This window comes from Hipposideros armiger, unplaced genomic scaffold (assembly GCF_001890085.2).
Source record: "Hipposideros armiger isolate ML-2016 unplaced genomic scaffold, ASM189008v1 scaffold_1811, whole genome shotgun sequence".
NCBI classification, from domain to species: domain Eukaryota; kingdom Metazoa; phylum Chordata; class Mammalia; order Chiroptera; family Hipposideridae; genus Hipposideros; species Hipposideros armiger.
The window spans coordinates 31,144-53,857 of NW_017733161.1; the positions used below are offsets into that span (position 1 = coordinate 31,144).

Sequence of the window (22,714 nt, forward strand, 5' to 3'; positions counted from 1 at the left end):
ATCCCATTTCCCTGAAGTGGAGTTCCATCCTTATGAAAAACTGATCTACATTCAGATGCCCAGTGTCTCCCTTTTTGGCACCTAGGACATAATCCAGGTGACTTAGATTCTGCAGGAACAGAATCATTGGGCATATTTGAGACATTTTTCTTTTTCTTTCTGCATTCCTTTCCGCTATGTCCAGGCTTTCCACAGTTATAGCAAGTGCCAGGAAATGTATTTTTTCCCATAGTCATTCCTGTAATAGCTTGTGCCAGCATAGTGGTTTTAAATTGTTCAGTCCCTACCCCTTGACATAAACGAAGGTACCCCATCACATCTGTCTTTCCTTTTTGAGCTCCTATTGCCTTTTTACCATCCTCATTAGCATTATCATAGGCCATGATTTGTAGAACTATATCAGCTGCTTGAGCATTGGCCACCTGTTTATTGATAGTATCCTGTAAATGAGCTATGAACCCTGAATAAGGCTCCTGAGGTCCTTGGATGACATTTTGAAAGGAAGATGGAGCTTTTCCTTCCATTTCTGTTTTTTCCCATGCCATCAAACAGATTCTTTTAAGCTGGTCTTGTGCTTGACGGCTCATAGTGACCTGATTCTGAGGATCTATTCATTCTCCATCACCCAGTAACTGATCTTTAGTGATATTAATTTCACCAGCCTGATTATGTCTGCCCTGAATTTTCGCACCATCAATCCACCAAGTTTTAAATTGCAAAAATTGAGATGGTGAAAGGCAAGTTTTGGCTAGAGCATTCCAATCTATTGGTATCATCCTATTTCCCTCAGCAATACCTCTGACCAATCCTATGGTATAGGGAGAAGTTGGACCAAATTGAGTAACTGCCTGTTTAAGTTCTTTAAGAATTTTAAAAGGAAAAGCTTCATGTTCTAACACATGCATACCATTTGGATATTTATCATTGGGTGCGATACACTGCCGAACTATTACTGGAAAGTTCAAAGCGTCCAAATCTCCTTCTAACCTAGCCTGATGTATTCCTCTTTCTATAGCTGACAGTGACGAATGCGGACCTTAGTATAAGGAGGAGGCACTTGCGTAGCGGGAGGAACTGGATGTTTAAGTTTTGTTGGTTTTTTATTTAAACCCCAGTCTTTCATTCTAGTTACTGGTAGTGGGGGCAAATGGCTAGATTGATGTAGACCATCCTCCAAAGAAGGGTATAATGATTTAGGAATCATTGTAGGAGCTTCTAAAGAACCCTCTTCTTTATCTTCCTCCTCATCTTCCATGTCAGTGTGTAAAGGTTCTAAAACTGACCGGACCTGTCGTCAAGTTTCCCAAATTAAAGTTGGTAACTTATCTCCCTGATGTTGTTTTTCACTAATATCTTTACCTACTACATCCCACTGATCTAAATCTACAGTCCCTAAGTCTGGAAACCAAGTACAATGGGTTTCAATAACTTTTAAAAGTTCCTCTAATTTCTTTTCTGAGATTTCTATCCCTCCTTTCTTTAAGATAAGAAAAGGATAACTATTGCGTTGTTCTGTACACCTGAAACTAACAAAAAAAAATAAGTGAAGCTATAGCCTTGTGGTGAGGGGTGTGACGGAGAAGAGCATGCTCTTACCTTTGTACTGACAAGAACATGTCCAAGTCCTTGTTTCATATGATGTTTCATATGATGAAAATCATGACCCAGATCAACTTACGTGTAAAGCAGAACTGGGGGAGGGAACCATGTTATCACCACCACTGGAAAAATCCCATAAGAGAATTTTGTAAACCCCATTTTTGTAGAAATGACACACAGTCATCATCAAAATAAAAAGTAAATTGTAGCTATATGTGAGGTTTTATTTAGAGCTTTGACTCCACACTTCCTTCCTCAAACATTGTCCCTCTGCCGTGTGGAACCACAGGACTTAGACTTGGGGGAGGGCTTGGTGGTGCCCTTCCACTTGGCAGGTAAAATCTTTTAGATTGTGTGTCTTTTCCAAAGATGGTGGTAACAATACCTTCCATCTCGCTTGGTTTTCTTCAGTGTGGTCCAGCCACTCCTGCATCAAGAGATGTGGTCTCTCCACCCTGCTGAATCTCAGCAGGCCTGATTTCTTCTTTGGCCAATAGAATATGGCCGAAGTGAAATTGTGCCAGTTCAGGGCACAGCCATTAACTTTGCTGACAACTTCTGGTTTCTTCCTCTTGAAACTCTAAGTCATGTAAAAATTCCAGGTCACTCTTTTGAAGAGAGAGGCCATGAAGAGAGCCCAGACATATGAGAGGAAGCTATCTAGGATACCTAGTCCAGCTGAGCTCTCAGGTTACTTTAGCCCAAACCACTATCTACCTGCAACCACAGGTGAAAACACCTATCGGGCCCCAATACACCGATAGAACTATGAGATGACAAAAAACTGATGGTTACTATTTGCATGAATCATTTTTTCCCATTCTTTCACTTTCCATCTATTCATGTCCTTAGATCTGTGCATGTCTCTTGTAAAGAGCACATAGCTGAATCCTGTGTTTTGTTTCTTTGTCTTTTAAATCAGTTCTGACCAGAAGAGGATGGGGAGCTGGCAGGCCAGGGAGGGCTGCAACCGCAGGTGGGATGGGGCCTCGCCGCCGGCTTCGCTGAGACTCGCTCGTGTGGGCCTGCAGTGGACGCGGCGGCATGAAGGGCGCTCTGGGGAGCTCAGTAGCTGCGGCCGCCTTGGGTGCCACCATGCAGGAGAGTTTTGGCTGCGTCGTGGCCAACAGCTTCCACCAGCTGCCGGTCGATGAGTCTGACCATTCGACATCCTGCGCGAGGCAGAGCGCTGGCACCAAGCAGCAGCTGCAGCGCAAGAGGCGCGATGAAGCAGCGGCGGTGGCCAGAGTTGAATATTTAATTAATTAAAAAAATAAAAATCAGTTCTGACCATGTCTGGGCTTTTGATTGGGAAATTTAATCCTTTTTAATGTAAAGTAATTATTGATAAGGAAGAACTTACTGTCGCCATTTTGGTGTTTGTTTTCTGTATGTTTTATTGCTTTCTTTGTGCCTCATTTCATCCATTACCCACTTCCTTTGTGTTTAGTTGATATATTTTTAGTGACATCTTATGATTTTCTTCTCATTTCCTGTCTGCTGGTCTGCCAGGTTTCTGCTGAGAAATCCACTGATAATCTTGTTGAGAATCTCTTGTATGTGATAAGTTGCTTTTTTCATGCCGTTCTTAGATTCGCTCTGTTTTTGGCTTTCTGCAGTTTGATTATAATGAGTCTTAGTGTAGGTTTCTTTCAGTTTACCCTGCTTGTTGTTCCTGGAGCTTCTTGGATTTGTAGATCCATGTATTTTCTCAAATTTGGGAAGTTTTCAGCAATTATTTCTTTTCTGCCAATTTCTCTGTCTTCTTTAGTGATTCTAAAATGTGCATCTTTTTTGCTTGGTGGCGTCCCATAAGTTAGGCTCTTTTCACTTTTCTTCATTCTGTTTCTTTTTGCTTCTCACAGTTGATCATTTCAAATGATCTGTCTTCAAATTTGCTGATTCTTTTTCTGCCTTTTAAGACTGCTGTTGAACCCCTCTAGTGATTTTTTTCAGTTCATTTATTATAATTACAGCTGTAGAATTTTTTATGTATAATTTCTACCTCTTTGTTAACCTTCCTCTGTTTATATATCATTTTACTGATTTCCTTTATTTCTTTGTCCATGTTTTCCTTTAGCTCTGAGCATACTTAAGAAAGTTGTTTTAAAGTCTTTGATCAGTAAAACTGAAGCCCAAGTTTCTACAGGGATGGTTTCTGCAGATTTATTTTGTCCCTTTGAGTAGACAATATTTTCTTGTTCCTTTGTATGCCTTGTGATCTTTTGTTGAAAATTGGGTATTTATGAAAACTACCATCTCTCTCAGTCTTTGTAGGCTGGCAGGGAAGACCTTCACTATATAGTAGGGTGTGCTCTAAAGCTTGAGCTCAGCCCAAAGTGAAGGCTTAACAGGTTTTCTCAGGTCTTTTCTGAGCATGCATGCTGCCTGAGCCTGTGTGTGTGCGCGCGTTTTTGTCTATGCCCCCCAATGCACAGTAGTTTTCAATGTCTTAATTTCCCAAACAGCTTCATCTCAGCTTCTTCGTGGGGCCATAGATGTTCTATTGTATTTCTCTGTTGAGTGGTGTCCAGAGCTCATATATATACCTTTGTCAGTCTCTACTATAGCGGTTCTCAACCTTTCACAGGGGTCACCTAAGACCATCGGAAAACACGTATTTTCAATGGTCTTAGGAACCGAGACACCGCTCCTCTATCCGTCTCCAGGCCCACATGCAGATACGCCCACATACAAGTACCCGGCGACCCCTGTGAAAAGGTCGTTTGACTCCCAAAAGGGTCGCGACCCACAGGTTGAGAACCACTGCTCTACTAGGTTTTTCAAATGCTTTTGTGGAGCTTCCTAGTCTACCATCTTACTGATATCCTGGGCATTATCCTTCTCATTGAACACCAATATACTAGCTCAGAACTTGACACATAGGTGAAACTGAATCTCAGATGTATCAGTGTATCAGTCAAGTTTACTCAAAAAAGCAGAACCAGTGGGATCTCTATATCTATCTATCTAGCTATCTATCATCTTCTATCTCTATCATTTATTTCTACATCTACACCTACACCTACATTTATATATCTATATCTATACCTATATCTATATCTATGTATCTAATCTGTCTATCCATCCAAATCTTTATCCCTAGAGATCTGGCAGTAGTCCTGCCTGAATTGATTGTTGTAGTTTTCCATTGACTTTAATTACGGGCATGAGAGCACTGAGAGATGCCCTAAGGGACTGCCTCTATTTTAGGCATAGTCCTCTTTAGCATTGTTAGTAGCAGCCCATTAACTCTTGGTAATCATGATCAATCACCCTAGTCAGTAGAGTAACTCTTATCTTTGAGTGTTGAATCAGACACATGAGGAGTCAAAAGTGTCAGGGTGGTAGTCTTAACTTCCAGTTCAGTACAATCAATGCTGTGTTTTATAATGGAAGTATTTCTCTCTTTGGAACTGAACCTGTAAATCAGCATACGATAAGATGATGAGGTTTAGAAAGCAAAAATTTTGCTAGTGTATCCCTATACATTGAGTGGTGCCACTTTCATTTCCATACCCTTGGTTCCTGAACCAGTGATTCCTGATTATGAGAGAAACAGCACCATATATTGGACTCTGATTCAGAGCATATACTGTCTCCTGGAAAATGTTGCCCCAAACCTGCAAGGTGTTGACACCTGGCTGGTGCTGTAACTGGGTCTTCAAAAGGCCATTCCACCATTATATCAATCCACTTGTTTTGGGATAATGGAGACCATGGTAAGACCAGTGGATTCCATGAGCATGGGTCCTTTTTCACTTTATTTGCTGTGAAGTGAGTTGCTTGATCAGGAGCAATGCTGTGTGGAATATCATGACACTAGATATGGCATTCTATAGTTCATAGACATTGTTTTGGCAGAAGGATTGTATGCTGCAAAGGCAAATCCATATACAGAGAAAACGTGTATTCCAGTAAGAGCAAAACCCTGTTCCTTCCATGATGGAAACAGTCTAATGGAATCAACCTACCACCAGGTAGCTGACTGATTATGCCAGGGAATGGTGCCAATGTGGGGTTCATGTTGGTCTCTGCTGCTGGCAGATTGGGCAGTCAGCAGTGGATGTAGCCAAGTTGAGGTTGGTGAGCAGAAGTCTTTGTTGCTGAGCCCATGTATAATCTTCACCCCTGCCACCATGGCCACCTTGTTCATGAGCCCATTAAGCCAAGAGGCTGCTGACAGGTATCCACAGAATGAGTCGTCATATCCACTTTATTAATATTCTCCCCTTCTGAGGTCACCCTCTAATGAGCACTCACATGGGACACAAATATCTTTATATTTTTGCCCATTAAGTGAGTTCTTATGACATATCTCTTCTTCAGATCTCCTTGCTAACAATTTCCCATTCATGTTCCTTAGAAATCTATCCAGTCAAATCACTGGCCACAGCCCATGAATCAATATATAGTCACACATCTGGTCATTTCTGCTTCCAAGCAAAATGAACAACCACTTGCACTACTCAGAGTTCTGCCCACTGGGAATATTTTCCTTCACAACTGTCCTTCAGGGATGTCCCAGAAAAGAGCTGTAATGCTGTAGTTATTCATTTTTGAACTGAATCCATATTATGCAGAACTATCTGTAAACCAAGCTCGAGTTTTTTCTTCCTCAGTCAGCAGTCATAAGGAACTGCACCATGAAGCCATAGGTCCAGGCTGGGAGAAACTAGGTAATATAACAGGAGTCTGGGCAATGGACATCTGAGCCAGTTCCTCATGTAACTTACTGGTGTCTTCAGGGCCTTCATAAACCCTATTTTATACATACAGCTTAAATTTGATGATAGATTGCTGCTGTATGCACCCAATTTCATGACGTGGTGCATTAGACAATACCCGGTTCGTGATGAGCAGCTCAGATGGGAGACTAATTATCCACAGTCAATGGCAGGACTTTGCCCCGAAATCCTAAGGGGGTTCACTGTGATTCTCTTATTGGGGTTTCTGCCAAAGGCTCCAAACAGTAGGATGAACTCTCTAAAATAAGTTTGCTGGCTGGAAATCCAGACAGGAATTGATGTTCTAGTCTTGAGGCAAAATTTCTTCTTATCTGGGAAATCTCCATTTTTACTCTTAAGTCTTTAACTGAGTAAAATAAGCCCACCCACATTATTGAGGGTAATCTCATTTCTTTAAAGCCAGGTGAAGATGCCACCTTCACAAATACACCTTCCTCCATTAATAAAAATAAATGTCATATAATGATCCAAGATGGCAGAGTAGATAAAAGCTGTGCTTGCCTCATCCCATGAACACATCAAAATCACAACTAAATTATAGAATAATCATTCTGGAGAACCATCTGAAGTCTAACTGAACAAAACTTTTATAACTAAGAATATAAAAAAGAAACCAAGTAGAAATTGGTAGGAGGGATGGAGACATGAAACGGGCTGGCCCCAAACCTCTGTGTGGCAGATAATAATTGGGAGGGATATCGTAGCCACAGAGGTTCTCCAGGGAGGGGCAAGGGAATCCATCCCCATATCAGCCTCTCCAGCCCAAAGTACTGGTGGTGAGAAGAGACACCCCCACAACATCTGGCAGTGAAAAACAGAGGGGATTCCAATGATCTGAGTGGAATAGGAGGCTGTGCGAAACCCAGACTTCCTCTTTAAGGGCCCATACAAATTCATTCACAGGCACTCACTTTGGATTCCAGCGGAGGGATGGTGGCTCAGGGAGCATTAGAGACACATGGAGGTCAGACTGAGGGGTGATGCTTCAGGTATGGGCTGGAAGGGGTCCTTCTCCCATGCAGCCAGCAGGTGGGCACCATCTTTCCTGTGTTGAACTCCACCAAATCTAAATCTGAACTGGTCTGGTGAGTTTTGCTCACTCCACCCAGGTGACTCACTGAGACCCCACCACACCCAACTCTTCAGGTTTTATCAGCAGCTGAACTTTAAGGGAACCAGCAGGTGGCAGCGGGCTTCAGAGTGTCCTGGTTTTTGTGGAGCTATCCCAGACCTGGACCGGTGGCAGCCACCTGTGGTTCACAGTGTGGCCTCTCCCACAAGCCTCTATGTACAGCACAGCCAGTGACTGACCATGGATCATTTTGTAGCTCCCACCAGGTATTCCCTGGCCAGTCACAGGTAGTGGGTGACATGGGCCTGCACAAGATCTCCCCCCAAAACCCCCAGAACCAACATACTTGGAGGCTGCCTTCAGTACACAGCACAGCACCACCCAATTAGCTTCACAACTGGCACACCCAAAGGGCGATCTCAACAGGCACCAGAACCTGCCTTGGTGAATCCCACTTCAAAGGGTAGGCCCCCAGCACAGCAACCCATAAGTTGTGAACATGGCCGGCCCCACAGCCAGTCAGACTGAGGGTCAATACCACCCACTGACATGCCAACAGCAGTCAAGTCTCAACTATAACAGGAAGGCACACACAACTTAAAGGGACACTCCTGGAGCATCTGTCACAGATTACCAGGGAGACTGTGCCACTGGGCCTCACAAGACACCTACTACATAAGGCCACCTGGCAAGACTGAGAGACATAGCAGATCTACCCAATGCATATAAACAAACACAAAGAGGCAGCCAAAATGAGAAGGAAATTGAGAAATACATCCCAAATGAAGGAACAGGAGAAAACTCCAGAAAAAGAACTAAATGAAATGGAGGCAAGCAGCCTACCATATACAGAGTTCAAAACAATGGTTATAAGGATGCTCAAAGAACTTAGTGAGAACTTCAACAAAGAGATAGGAAGTATAAAAAAAGACACAGAAACCACAAAAAGGAACCAGTCAAAAGTAAAGAATGACCGAAATGAAGAATGCACTAGAAGGAATCACCAGCAGACTAGATGAAGCAGAAGACTGAATCAGTGATTTGGAAGAAAAGGCAGTAGAAAACCTCCAATTATAACAGCAAAAAGAATAAAAAATAATGAGGATAGTGTAAGAGGTCTTTGGGACAACATTAAGTGTAACAACATTTGCATCATATGGGTACCAGGAGAAGAGAGAAAGCAAGGGATTGAGAACCTATTTGAAGAAATAATGACTGAAAACTTTACTGACCTGGCAAAGAAAATAGATATACAAGCCCAAACATGATGAACTCAACCAGGCCCACACAAAGACACATTATAATTAAGATGGCAACATTTAGAGACAAAGAGAGAATCCTAAAGCAGCAAGAGAAATGCAACTTGTGTCTTATAAGGGAGCTCCCATAAGATTGTCAGCTTTCTTAGCAGCAACTCTGAAGGCCAGAAAGGATTGGCAAGAAATATTCAAAGTGATGAAAATCAAGGATCTACAATCAAGACTACTTTACCCAGCAAAGCTATCATCTAAATCAAAGGACAGATTTCTGGTCAAGATGGAGCAGTAGGTAAACGCTGTGCTTACCATCTGTCACAACCACATCAAAATTACAACTAAACTACAAAACAACCATGATTGAGAAATGCCTAAAATCTAGCTGAACCAAAGCCCTACACCTAAGGACATGCAGAAGAAGCCAACTAGAGACCGGTAGGAGGGCAGAGATGCTGAACGGGCTGGTCCCACACCCACCTGTGATCATTAAATATTGGGAGGGATATCTGGGTTGTGGAGGTCGCCCCGGAGGGGCAAGGGGTTCCAGCCCTTCCCCAGCCCAAGGATCCTGTTCCAGGAAGAGATGTCTCCATAATTTCTGGCAGTAAAAACCAGTGGAGACAGTGACTCAGTGAGACAGAGAGTGGCTGGGTTCCAGGTGCTTCTCTTAAAGGGACCATGCATGGACTTACCCAGTGGTGGAATCATTGGCTGTGAGCTCCAGCACTGGGGCAGCAGCTGGAGAGGCACCAGGAACACATGGGGAGTGGGGAAAACTGAGTTTATGGATCTACGATGGGGGGTGGAGGGGAAGCTTTCTCCTGGACAGAGGAGCTGGAGGAGGCCATTTTTTCCATGTTGAGCCCTCCCTCACCTCAGTGTGCCGATGCAGGTGGATATATCTGAGTTTCCATCAAGCTGTCTAAAGCCATTTGTTCACTATGCCCTGGTGACTTGAGACCTTGCCCCACTAAACTTTTAGGCATCATATCTACTTTGCATTAGGTTCTGAGGTTGTAGAAAAGCCAATCAATCAGGGTTAGTCAACATATACATTTACAAAATCTATGCCAATGGGTAAGCACCCTGTGTTCACCCCAGATTCCAAGGCATCCTGAGTGGCCAGACCACAGGGTTCCAAACCCTCCTTCTCCTCCTCTCTGGGGCCCTATGACTGACTAAGCCCAGGGCTGGTGAGCATGGAGACTGAAAAGAGTGATAATGGAGAGGGAGGAGCAAATGGGCACAGCCTGGTGGGTGCTGGACAAAAAGAGTGAGCCATCGCTACCTCCCCCCAGAGTCCCTGGTCGCCCCCTCTTTTCACCCCTTTCCACACCTTTCTGTCCTCCCTGGCTCTCCTTCTCTTTCCCCACTTCCCTTGCCCCATTGTAAAGGAAAAACTCAGCTCTTCCCTGTGATGTCACTCTTTCCTGTGTGTCTCATTTACTTCTACAGACACTTCACTTCTGACACTTCTAGTCACCAAATGTGTGGAGGTTTCCCTACAATAAGCAATTCTCTGTTTCACCAGCTGAATGGCCCACAATTTAACTCAACTCTAACAGTGTCTACCTGGTGGAAGTGTCAGATCCCAGGGGCTAAGGGCTCAGTCCCACACCGCAGGTGCCAGTGCAAAGCCCACGTTATCACTTCAGACAAACCAGCTATAGATCATAGGTTCTAATGACCCTTTCCTCAGGTTTAATGAATTTGTTAGAGCAGCTCACAGAACTCAGAAATATTTACATATATTTACCAGTTTATTAAATTTTACAATAAAGGATACAGATGAATGGCCAGATGAGAAAATACACAGGGTGAGGCCTTGGGAGGGTCCTGAGCACAGGAGCATCTGTCCTTAGGGAGCTAACCCTCCTGGAGTGGATGTGTTCACCCACTTGGAAGCTCCCAGAACCCAGTATTATTGAGGTTTTATGGAGGCCTCCTCATGTAGGGGTGATCAGCTATAACTCCATTTCAGCCCCTCTCCCCTTTCTGGAGAAGTAGGGAGGCACGGGGGGCTGATGAAAACTCCAAGCTTTTTTCTGGTGATCAGGTCCCAGCCAGGAGCCCACACAGAGTCTGCTCAATAGAACAAAAGATGCTTCTTAGGGCTTTTATCACTTAGGAATTTACAAAGGTTTTAAGAGTCCTGTGTCAGGAATGAAGTAAAAAAACAAATATTAGAACAAGGCATGCTCTTAGTGTTCCCATCACTTAGGAAATTACAGGGGTTTCAGGAGCTCTATGCCAGGAACTGGGGCCTCTAAAGACCAATCTGTATTTTCTATTATCTCATTTCCATCCACAAAAATAAATTGCTCTTCCTTGGAGAACAGCTCACTCTATGAAGTAGGGAGAGCAAGAAGGATTACCTGGGCCTGAGGCAGCCCGATGACTTTGGTGGTTCACTTAGACTGTCCCAGAATCAAGTCTCCAAGGCAGAATGTGCCCGCGACTGCCCTGTGGGTAAAGAAGCGGCTTGGGGACACAGCTACACAGCCATGTTTGGACTTGAGCATCTCCAGCCCAGGGAGGCGGGTCTAAGCAGAGCCCCGCCCTCAGGAGCGCCTGTCTCCCAGGTCGCCTCCCAGGCTTTCCTTTTCCTCCTCCCAACCTCCTTCAGTTTGTTCTGGTTGTTCTGCCTGGGGGCTGATAATACAGACACATTTTTGTTAGAATTAGATCTTAGGGTTCTGGAAAAGCCCATCGAAGTTAGTGGAGGTTTGTGTTTATAGCAGTGGATGGGGATTCAGAGTTCTCCACAGACACTGAGATGTGGAGGGAAGCTGGTTCCAGTGGCTCCTAACCTTCCTCCTGCTGCTGTGGGGATCCCTGACCCTGATGGAGACCCCTCCCCTCCGTTCACCTCACTCTGTTCCCCTCCATCCCCCGCAGCCCTGTCTGATTTCATCTCTCCTTCTCTCACCTTTCCTTTCCACACAAATCAATAATGGCCCCAGGGCAGCAGCTCCTTGGCACAGATGCAGGCAGGAGGGAGCTGGGATCAGCTGAGCCCAGCTCAGGACAGAGCAAGGGGGTGAGGAGGGGGGGGCAGGAGTGTGACAGCCCGTCCCGCCTTTTCCAAGGGACCATTTCTGCCCAGGCTCTCACTCCCTGATGGGTTTAGACACCACCTTGATCCTTCAGAGTCAGCAAGCCCAGCTTCACACTTATCACCTTTGGACACACATGTGGGTGAGTCCTGTGCTTCAGGAGCGACAGAGAGAGTCAAAATGTGATGCCGTGGGCTACGTGACTGGAGAAGGATTTCATGAAAACCATAGCAGAACAGTCACATGGCATTGGGGTTACAGGTAGAGCTTAGACCACGGAGGCAAGGCCTGTGAGTGATATCAGGACCAGCAGGGGTCTCCCACCTGTGAGGAGGGGAGAAGGGTCTTCACCACATGTGTGGGGATGCACTGACCCCTCACAGCCTGGAAAAATGTGTGGCATTTTGCTTCAGGTTCCATTTTCAATCTGGGTTTTGATAAAGATGAACTGGGACTTGAAGCAAACATAATCAGTGGAAGGATCTATGGGACGACCTAAGGCTCATGGAAGTTCTTGCATTCTAAGTGATCTGAGTACTACATGTTCATAATAAAGCTCTAGGTTCTAACTTCCCTTTCCATTAACTTTCTTTTCCTTCTATAAACACCCCTCCATCTTGGCACACAGGCCAGAGTGTGCACGTGGCAGCCATGTCTGCATGTGCTGGGTTGAAACATTTATTGTCCCCTGAATGAATCCTGTTTTGTGACAAAACACCTAGTGGATATTGCTTTTCAGCGGACAGTTTTGACTGACTCTTGGTCCAGAGCCTCAGCCTTGCAGAGGTTGCCCTACTGTGTGATGGCCCCAATGGGAGCTTCCTCAGGGACACTCAGTCTCCTAGGATGGTGAGGGCTTCATGTCTGTGAACAGGGACCTATGACCTGGAAAGTGAAAGGCAGGTTGACTATGCAGGCCAAGCACAACTGGGGAAAAATTGGTTTCGCAAAGACCTTGAGGCGCTTCCTGACTGAAGGGTGTGTGGACCTGCTACTCAAACACCCGGAGGTCAGGAATAAGACACTGCTTCCCCAGGTGCTAGGGCAGCCCACTGCCTCCATCATCACCCCTCAGGGAGGGAGAGAGTCCTGTGTTGGCCTCACTCAGGGAAGGTGGGGAAAGGACTGAACCCTGAATCCTCCTCTGGGACTTCCGGTCCTGGCAGGTGACTGGGGTGTGTGTGAGATTTCAGACACATTTCTGGTGTGTAGCTTGCTCAGACTGACCCCAGCTCTGCTTATGTCCTTCTAAAGGATCCTGTGGCTTTGGGTAGGTCAGAGGGAGGCCATTGGGACAGAAGGAAAAGTCAGTGACAACAAAGGAGCAGTACTTTCTGTAATGGACTTTGGTCCTGGAATGTTCTGTGAGACCAAGTGTACAAGGGTGATTTTTACTGCCCTCTCCTCTGTCCCCAGCACTTTCCTCTTGGGCCTGTGACCCCCACCCCTGAGCTGATGCTCACCCTGATGTTGCTCCCCCTCTATTAGGATCAAATGCTCTCCTTCCCTCCCCTTCAGAACTGGGGTTCCCAACACTGGGCTCCCTCAGCCTAGAAAGTAGTTTGTGTCCTGCCTGCTGGTTAGGGAGGAGGAGGTGATTTAGGAGACCCAGGCTCCCACTGGGACCAATTGAGAAATTCTGATAAAATATAGCTCATGTCCTTGAAACTTCCATAGGCAAACACAGTGAGGAGGTCCAGCCAAGGTCTAGGGGAGGACCACTCTTGGAGGGGTGAGGTTAGGGAGCCCAGAGCTCCAGATCCACTTTTGCTCTGAAGGCATTTACCAAAACTGAGGAGATAAGCAGGAACTTTATCTGAGCTTTTGGCTGCCTTGTGGGACTGAGCAGAAATGGAAGTGAAAGCCTGGTGCCCAACAAGCTTTCACGCATTAATCCCCACATTAAGCAGTGACTCTGAAATGCTGCTTCCTAGAAACATGAGTGAATCTGAAATAAATAGTCCATTTAAGATCTCACCGTCACTTATAGTTTCTCCATCTCTGGATGATACAGGATGACTCAATCCCCAAATTTGGGTTGGGACATGGCAAGAAATCTCCATAGGCACCAAGAAACAACTAGGACAAGCCTCCTGGAAAAGATAGAATCATTTTAGGCTGCAAATAATTCCTACTCATATTTTTATTAATTTTATTTTTTTAAAACAAGCTCTGGCCAGCTTTATTAAAGAAAAAATTTGCATCATTTACTTTTCACCAGTGTTTTCTGGCATACTACTAATGATATCAGAACCCCCTGGATCAGTGACAGCCAGTGTGCATGCTCTGTAGTATTTTCTACATGCTGTGCCCAGTTCAATATTATTGCCACTCTAGTGATGGATATCCATCCTGGGCAACGTGGCGTAGTGCTGTATTTCATATTTCCTCAAGCTGAGCAGTTGTTGGCAAGGATGACCAGTTTTGCTTTGTCTTGTCTGATCATTTTCAGATTCTGCTTGCACCCCAGCACATACTTTCAACTTTTAATAACCAGTTGGAGCCTAGGGTTGATTGACTCCAGTGAATTTTTCATCTTCTTTGCAGCCACCATCTTCCTGCCTTAGGTGTGGGATGGTCCCCAACCAACAGCAGCTGCCAAGATGGCAGGGGAGCAGGAAAGGTTGACACATAATATTTTGTAAATGGTCCAGCATACAAGCAAAGCCAACCAAGACAACATGAACAGAATAGGTGGCAACAAGCTTCAACTGAGGCAGAACTGCTCAAACTTCAGAATTTGTAAATATATATTAGACACATGCAATAAAACAACTGTGCTTTCCATGTTCAAATACAGACACAATAATTTGAGTAGAGAACTGGAAATTGTAAAAGGTGACATAGCAGATTTAAAAAGGGACCTGTATTAATTTGCTAGGGATGCTATAACAAAGGACCACAAGCTCAATGGCTTGAAACAACAGAAATTTATTGGCTCACAATTCTGGAGGCTGGAGGTCTGAAATTAAGGTGTTAGAAGGCCATGCTCCCTCAGAGATTCTGGCTAGAGTCCTTCCTTGCCTCCTCCTAGCTTCTGCTGGCTGCTGGCAGTTGTTGGCATTCCTTGGTTTTCAGCTGACCTCTGCCAGTCCAATCTCTGCCTCCATCTCCACATGCTATTTTCCCTCACATAAACTTCCCTCTGTGCATGTCTGTCTCTGTGTCCAAATTTCCTTTTTTTGTAAGGACACCACTCATATTGGATTAGGGCCCACCCTAGTGACCCCATCTTAACTGGTAAAATCTGCAAAGATTCAATTTCCCAATAAGGTCGCACTCTGAGATATAGGGGGTTAAGTATACCACATATTTTGGGGGGGGGGAACACAACTCAGCATATAACACAACCCAATGGAAATTTTAAAATGGAAAAAATAGATAGCTACAATTAAGACCAAATGGATAGGTTTAAGGGCAGAGAATGTGTCTTAAAACATAAAAAACGGGAATGAAATAATGGGAGCTAGGTCATCCTAGAATCCAGTTTTAAATAGAATCTCCTCTTCCCACCCTCAGGCTGTAGGCTATGGCTGACTTTCTTCATTATCTTCCTTCAAACCCAGCAAGTCTGTCCATTTTCTAGTTGAATGTGTCTGTGTTGAAGTGACTGTGATAAGAAACACTCACTGGGCCGGCCAAGTGGCACAATGGTTAAGAACTGGCTTGGGACACCAGAGGGCCCCGGTTCGGAACCCACATATGAGGGCCAGTGACACTGCCCTCCACAGCTAAGATGCTGAACAACAGCTCATCCTGGAGCTGGGCTGCCGTGAGTCACCGGCGACGGCGTAGGCTGCAGCCCCTGTGGCAGTGGGTTGTCATGGGCTACCGCGTGTAGCCAGCAGCCAGCGTGAGCGGCCAGCAGCCTCAGTGAGCAGCCGTCCAAAAGCCGGCAACTGATCTGCCTCGCCTGGGAAGAGAGCAATGATGGTGCCAATTTGGGCCAGTGAGGAAACGTCCTCCACAACTAGACAGAAAAACAAAAGGACAGCAACTTGTCTGTTCCCCTTTCCCCAATTCCCTAATAAAAATCTTTAAAAAAAAAAAGAAAAAAAAAAGAAACACCTTCCAAAATCCCTTCTGACTCCTCTGACCCTCTCAAATATCACTATCAGCATATGTGACCTGTCACCCAAGGCCTGATGGGAAACAGCCCAGCATTTTACCCAGCAGAGATCACTCTGAACTGTTGCAAGATGAAGAGCCCCAGACCTGGGACACAAGGATTGTGGACACCAGGTCTGCAGGAGGCAGGACTCTCCACAGGTGGGCAGCTATGGTGGAGCCTCCTGGAGCAGAGATACACATGCCACAGGCAGCGTAAAAGCTGCCCAAGCCCCTCGTCCTGAGATAAGGTAGGAAGGGAGACAAGGGCTGGAAGCCCCTTCTCAGAGCCAGTGTAACAGGTGCTGTTCTGGGTGCCTGTGGCCGGGTCAGGTTTTTGCCATTCTCTTCTCAGATCTGCGTCCCAGCACATCCTGATCACTGTGGGGATCATGGCTGGCCTACTGCTCCTGCAGCTCTAATCCTTGTAACTGGAATGTGCGAGGAGATACTGGGCGTGAAGGGGTAAATATGGGGTTCCCCAGTCTGTTTGGTCTCATCCCACATGGTTTATTGGCCTTAGCATCTCTCCTTGTTACTGCTGGGACCAGGGATGGTGATTCAGACAGGTGACAAATCCTGGGAGGGAGCCAGGATGACAAATAAACTGGGAGAGAGGCCACTGGCTGGTCTCGTGGCCATTTGTCACCCAGCACGAGAGGTTAAAGGTGGGAGAGATGACCCCTGGGAACTAGAAGCGTGGCAGCCAGGATACTGAGAAACTGCAGGGAGGAGACAGAGGCAGGGAGGCTGGAGACTGGGCTAATCACTGTGCCCAGTTCCCATGAGCCCCCAGATCCAAAGTTACCTGTGTCACAAGGGAGCACCAGCATCTGTGGTTACCTCAGGGCCTCACAAGCTGGTCTCAGCCCAAATGTCCTCTGCTTCTCCATGAGTTGCTAGGCAGCAAGGTTGCAAATTTCCCTGAAAGACCCTCTTTGGGAACCAGAGTTTCTGGAAATCAAATCCTGTTGTCATCAGGGTAACCCTTACAAATGTTGTCCTTCTTTTCACATTTCTTATAAAATGTCAACAAACAAGGTACTCAGGAAAAATGAATGTGTAGGCAGGCAGGTGTGTGTAGATGGTCACGAAGAGATGTGTGACTGGGTGGGGTAAGTCGAGAAGCTGCTCAGACACAGATGGGAAGATCAGGGGCTGTATTCCAGCCTGGGATACTGGGTGTCCACACAGCCAGCATTTATATTAATCGGGGGAAGGTCTGCTCCTGCAGAGCTGACCTCCAGGAAGGTGACTGTCTAGTGCCAGCATTTTCCCTTCCCCTAATTGTTTCCTGATCCTATTCTTTGTCTTAAGGTAAACCTACTAAACCATCAACAAAACGAAAAGACAACCTACTGAATGGGAGGAAATATCCAGAAATGATACATCAGATAGGGGGTTAGTGTCCAAAATATATAAGAAATTCATACAACTTAACATAAAAAAATAAAACTTAATCCAATTTAAAAACGGGCAGAGGACCTGAACAGACATTACACCAAAGAGGACATACTGATGGCCAATAGACATATGAAAAGATGCTCAATGTCACGAATTATCAGAGAAATGCAAATAAAAACCACAATGAGCTATCACCTCACACCTGTCAGAATGGCCATTATCAATAAATCAACGAACAGATATGGAGAAAAGGGAACCCTGGTACACTATTGGTGGAAGTGTAATTGGTGCAGCCATTATGGAAAACAGTATGAAGTTTCCTGAAATTAAAAATAGAGCTGCCATGATTCAGCAATTCCAATTCTGGGTATTTACCCAAAGAATACAAAAACACTAAATTGGAAAGTTATATGCACTCCTATGTTCACTGCAGCATTATAAGTAATACTTAAGATATGGAAGCAAACTAAATGTCCATCAGTGGATGAATGGATGAAGAAGGTGTGTGTGTGTGTGTGTGTGTGTGTGTGTGTGTGTGTGTGTGTGTGTATCTTGCCTTCTGTGACAACATGAATGGACCTAAAGGGTATTATGTTCTGTGAAATAAGTTAGACAGAGAAATACAAATACCATATGATTTTACTTATATATGGAATCTAACAAAACAGCCGAAAATAAAGTCCCAGGCTGGCACGTCATGGCTACACTGTAACAGGTCTTCCTCTTGCCCTTAGCCCCAGTCTCTTTGTTTATTTTTGTTTGTTTTTAAATTCACTTTATACAGGTTATGACATGGTGTCTTGGGAGAGAACTGATATCACTCTCCTCCAGCTGCCATCTCTGATCATGGGTCATGTTTTCTTTTTTGATAACCAAGATGACCCAGAGCCATCTGCCCAGGGGCTCTGTCTGGATTCCAAACCTCACAGGCAGATTGTACCTGCCTTCATCCTCCTTCCATCGCTGTGGCTACAACACATCTGTTCTCATGTCTCCACATGTTTTACAAGAAACAAAAATTTGGACTCAGCCTAGGGAAAGAGTGTGCTACTACTTTGGCACAAATTTCTCTCAATCACCCGTCCCTTGGAGCACATGTATCCGTCTAGATCTGAGCAGGCAACAGCACACTCAAAATGTAAGAACCTGTCCTCAGGGATACTGTTGCAAGAACCAAATTAGATGAATAAGTTTCCAGGAAACTATTCAGGACCCCCTTTGTCCCTGGGACGAGACTAGGGGCTTCCTGTCCCCATTACAAAAAGTTTCTGCTCAAAACCTGTTTCCAGGAAGGAGTCATGCTCCGGCCAAGCAACACCTGCAATGGATGTGGTCAGGTGCCAATAATAACTGCATGTTTTGCAGTAATGGCTTCTGTAACACTGTTTTCAATAATGGTTTATTCTCGCTTCTGTAAACCTGTTTGCAATAATGGTTTATTCTTGCTTCTGTAAACCTGCTTCTGCTTAAGGTCCCGGAAATAGGTAAAGTATCTATAAACTCTCACCGGCCAAGGCCCAGGGCAGTTCTCCTCTTGCAGTGTGAGATGGATGCCAGGCCTGGCCCAATAAAGCCTTCGGAGCGAAATCTCTGTCTCTCAGGTCTTTATTAACGAGCCAGGACCTAACAAAAAGGATAATGGAAGAGAGTTTGGTGAAGGGCCTGTTCAACAGCGTGTTGGCAGGAGTAAGAGAACTTGCCGGGACTGGGAAGAGCAGGGAGCTGGGAGCTCCCTTAGGTGAAGGGCCAGGGAGGGAGCTGTTACCAGAACCCAGTAAAGCTGCAGCCTCCCGAGAAGGGCTTCCCACTATCAGCTGTGGCCGTGGGAAGAGGAAGGCAGCTGTTACCAAACCTCAGCACTGTGGGGAAGGGGTGGAGGGGTAATAATTGCCTTAAGTTATCTCTCTTCTCACACTCTGATCCCCAGGAGGTGCCACCCATTGTCCGAAGCCAGCCAGAAGCAAGAGGGAAAGGGGACATGGGCTATGCTCTCTGCAGCAGTCAGTTTCCCAGGACACAGGGCAGGATGAAGAAGGGGAGAGGATGTGGAAAGTCAAATAAAGAATGGCAGTCATGCAATTCCACCCAGTCAACTTCGTTTAACCACCCTGCTCAGAAATACTAATGTTTTCTCAAATCCAAACTTGTGGGCTTAATAGGCTGAGCAGCAGTTGTGCAAAATTTCAGATGATGAAACAGACTTTGAGTACACATGAGCTGACGCTGCCACAGAAGAGCGTTTGGTCTGATGCTACATTAAAATAAATGCATTCTGTACAATAGAGGGGCTGATAGACACTGGTGAGGAACAACAAAGTATCACACTACAGTCAGCTGAGGGTGTGGGTGGGGGTGCCCAGTGTGGCAGCGGGTCTGCTCAGCTTGGTACACAGAGGCCCTGAGCTCAACCTCAGATCCCTATTCTGTGGGTCTTGGGTGGAGCCTGAACTTCTATGTTCTTTGAACAAGTTACATAGTGAGATTGATACAAAGCTGGTTTGGGAAAAACTGAGGTGTTCACCTGCATGAGAGTATCGAGGATGTTAACAGGGACCCAAAGGCACATTATAAAGACATATTTTGGGAAAGAGAAGGCATTCTGTCAGTTTTCTAGTATGAGAATAGATGAAAGAAGCTGATATCAGGCCTGTTCTATATCAACACATGAGCTACAGTAAGGTGGAAGGGAGAGGAAATAATAGATCACCGTGACAAAGTGGGTCCCAGGAACATCTCCAAAGTCAGAATGAGAGTTTTAGGTGGTAGTGGGGTCTCCATCCATCAGGGTGTTCAAGCACAAATGAGAACCTTTTTTTTTTTTTTTTTACAGATGAGAATCTTAAAAGGGACGGTTTCAGTGGGACTCACCTTTGGAGCAGATGCCCTCATAGTCTTCAGAGCTCAGTTACTGTGATGTTTCCCAAAGCAGAGCTAGGGATGAAGGTCGTAGCAGTGACTCACTCCCATTCTGCTAGCACGTGAGAGAGTTTACCACCTACGGAGGTTAGTCAGCTGGATGGAGGCCTCTCTTGAATTCGCTCCCAGGAAGCCATGGCACTGAGCTGACCTGCCTTTCTGATTCCACGTTTTTGTTTCACAGATTTCATGTTGCCCGACAACTCTTGTGTTTGCCCTTGTTTGTTTACCTTGCGTCTCATGGAGATTTATATATACTTATATGCTATTTTTTATTTTAGAGTCTCTTTACCTTTTTAATAGTCCCATTGTATTCCCCCTCCCCCCAAAAAATATCCCATTTTGGATTAAACAAAGCTATCTTTCCAGTAGTTAATCGTACTTTTTAATTGTTTTGACAGAATCATCAGGGGCCTCTCTCTAAGCCTCATCACCACCCTCAGAAGAACTGTGCACACAGGAGTGAATAAGTTGACTTACCTGGTTTGTAGAAACCATAAGCATGATCCGGTTTATTTTGGTGGAAAGACAATGTATTTGATGGCTGTGGATGAAGTTCATAGAACCAAAGGAGCAACCAAAGAAACAGGCTCGAGGAGGCGGGAGTGGCGGCCCTGGGGGCTGAGCAGCAAGTCTCCATCAGGATTCTCATCAGGACGTGAACTCGTGGGCGAGAGAACACTGAACGTTCTCAGAGATTTCACCACTTCTCAAGATTCACATTTCTATGTAGTAGCAACGAACACGTGAAAACTGGAATTAAAATGTTACATTAATTTAAATTTAAAGCAATTTACAATTGCTCCAAAAAGGGGGAAATACTTAGAGGTGTATCTAACAAAACATGGACAGGACCTATGTGCTGAAAATTAGAAACCACAAATGAAAGTGATCAAAGAAGATGCAAATCAATAGAGAGCCATGGATTGGAAGACAGCATACCAAATGTCAACTCACCTCTAACTGATATGTAGGCTTCACACAATTCCTGTCAGAATCTCAGCTGGATGTTTTGTTGATAAAGACAAGCTTCTTCTAAAATTTATGTGGAAAGGCAAAGGAATTAGAATAGGAAAAGTTAAGCAGGGGGAATCATGCTACCTGATTCTAAAATTGTGTGTGTGTTTGTGTGGTATAGATAGATAAATCGATAGGTAGATAAGAAGGTAGGTAGATAAATAGATAGATAGATAGATAGATAGATACATACATACATACATACATACATACATACTTACATATGAGGTCGAACGATTAAGTTCACGAACTTGTTGCAATGATGTTGCTAACCTTTTTTGATATTAGTGGGATTATTCATTATAAATTTGTACGAACTAAACAAACAGTTAACCAAGTTTACTATTTGGAAGTGCTGAAAAGGCTGTGTGAAAAAGTTAGACTACCTGAACTTTTCGCCAACAATTCATGGCTCTTGCATCACGATAATGCACCAGCTCACACAGCACTGTCTGTGAGGGAGTTTTTAGCCAGTAAACAAATAACTGTATTGGAACACCTTCCCTACTCACCTGATCTAGCCCTCAATGACTTCTTTCTGTACCCTAACATAAAGGAAATATTGAAAGGGAGACATTTTTATGACATTCAGGACATCAAGGGTAATAATGATGACAGCTCTTATGGCCATTCCAGAAAGAGTTCTGAAATTGCTTCGAAGGGTGAACTAAGCACTGGCATCGGTGCATAGCTTCCCAAGGGGAGAACTTTGAAGTTGACCGTAGTGATATTCAGCAATGAGGTATGTAGCACTAGTTCTCGGATGAGTTCGTGAACTTAATTATCTGACCTCGTAAATACCTAGAGACTGTCGCCAATGGTACTAGAAAAAGTGGCTATCCATAGGAAGAAAAATAAACCACAACCTAAACCTTACACCTTAAACAAAAGTTATTCTTTATTTTATTTTTTTTAAAGATTTTTATTGGGGAATTGGGAGAGGGAAACAGAAAAGTTACTGTTCTTTTGTTGTTCAGTCTAGCTGTGGAGGACGTTGCTTCACTGGCCCATGTTGGTGTCATCATTGGGCTCTTCCCAGGTGAGGCAGTTGCCTGCTGGCCATTGGACAGCCACTCACGCCAGCTCACAAAAGCGCATGCCAGCTGCCGGCCAGCTCCACTGCAGCCTACACTGGTGCCGGGGACTCATGGCAGCCCAGTTCCAGGTTGAGCTGTTGTTCACCTACTTAGCTGTAGAGGGCGCAGCATCGCTGGCCCTCATGTGGAATCCGAACCGGGGCCCTGCTGCTTAGAGCTGGCATCCTAAGCCAACTCTTAACCAACATGCCACTCGGCCGGCCCTACAAAAATTATTCTTAAATGCACATCGTAGAGCTCAAAATTTTAGGAAAAAAACCATAGGATAATTTTTAGGATGTAGGGCTAAGTGAAGAGTTTCTAGAAATTATATCAAAGGCATGATTCATAAAAGAAAAAACTTAATATATTGGATTTTATTAAAATCGCAAACTTTTGGGCCGGCCGAGTGGCTCAGTTGGTTAAGAGCTCGCTCAAGAGTTTGAGCTCTGGGCCGGCCGAG

The 22,714-nt window shown here is 44.9% G+C and overlaps 1 pseudogene; it reads right to left on the reverse strand.

Moving 5' to 3' along the window:
* Positions 1 to 13,938: 13,938 nt before the first annotated feature.
* Positions 13,939 to 14,285, reverse strand: LOC109378223 (60S ribosomal protein L30-like; annotated as a pseudogene).
* Between the last annotated feature and the right edge of the window lie 8,429 nt (positions 14,286 to 22,714).